At 32.3% G+C, this 1,061-nt stretch overlaps 1 protein-coding gene across 1 annotated transcript in view; it reads left to right on the top strand.

Annotated features, from left to right (window-relative positions):
• Nucleotides 1-1,061, top strand: part of LOC103155706 (very long-chain acyl-CoA synthetase-like) — a 24,301-nt gene that overhangs the window by 7,025 nt on the left and 16,215 nt on the right. The window lies entirely within an intron of this gene.

Raw genomic sequence — 1,061 nt, 5'->3', positions numbered from 1 at the left:
AGAGCGGCTCCCATAAATTACTATCTCAATTACTCAACGAACAAAGTCCTAAAATTAGACACTGGTAGTTCAAGTTTTCAAGTTGCGCAACAACTCTAGTTGTTTCATTTAACGCATTTACTTGAGGCGCATTATTGTAGCACGGAACACATTGTGCCTTTTGAAAACAAACAAGCGTTTATTTAGCATCTTGGTTAAATATGAGCGTGATTTGGGTTTAAAACATTAAAGCTGCAAGCCAAACTTTTATATAAATTAATTCCCTATATATCATATATATCTATATATATACATATATCACATTTAGAATGTATTAGTGCCAGTTTTTATGTTTTATGTTATAAATAATTTAGTTTAAATAAGATCTTCTGTCCCCCAAAGAGCTTCCACCTGCACGTGTCATTGCTGACATCACAAAAGGCATATCAGTTATTTGGTGTTTATTTACGAGAAAAAGTTAGGTTTTTCTTGTTTTATTTTTTTATGTGCATGTTTTTAATAACATCACACATCTGATATTTACTGGTATAAGTCAGAAAATGGATTTCAGAGAAATTTGGCAACAGTACAATTAAATATCAATCGATCAGAGCAAGGTCTGGATTTGGCCAATATTTCCTTAAATTTTATTGCTCATTTAAAGCAATGAAAACTAGAAACTCGCAGAATCAAAAACTGTCATCTGATAGTTTGGGTTTTCTGGATGCAGCATGTGCCTTTAAGTTGAGAAGAAACCATAGAAGTTGGAAATATTCTTCAGCATGTATAATTGGAGAATTTAATAATTTTCTGCTAGTCAAAACTTTTCCTTTTGGAAAAGCTGCTGCATTTTTATTTTCATTTCATACGTGTTCAGTTCAATTAAGTTTTATATAGATAGCACTAATTCACAACAAATGTCCCAAGGAGGGAAAAAATAATTATTAAAAAAAAAATCTTGATCTGCTGGTTTGACGTGAAAGAAAAAGTTAGTGTTTCTAAATGAAACTCCCCCAGGCAGATGGTGAAGTGGATCCGGGCCGACTGGAATTACGAGATTTCATTTCCAGAAATATTTTGCA

This window comes from Poecilia formosa, unplaced genomic scaffold, assembly GCF_000485575.1.
Source record: "Poecilia formosa unplaced genomic scaffold, Poecilia_formosa-5.1.2 Scaffold442, whole genome shotgun sequence".
Classification (NCBI taxonomy): Eukaryota; Metazoa; Chordata; class Actinopteri; order Cyprinodontiformes; family Poeciliidae; genus Poecilia; species Poecilia formosa.
The sequence above is the reverse complement of the archived record's forward strand: the minus strand, read 5'-3'. Positions and strand labels throughout refer to the sequence as shown.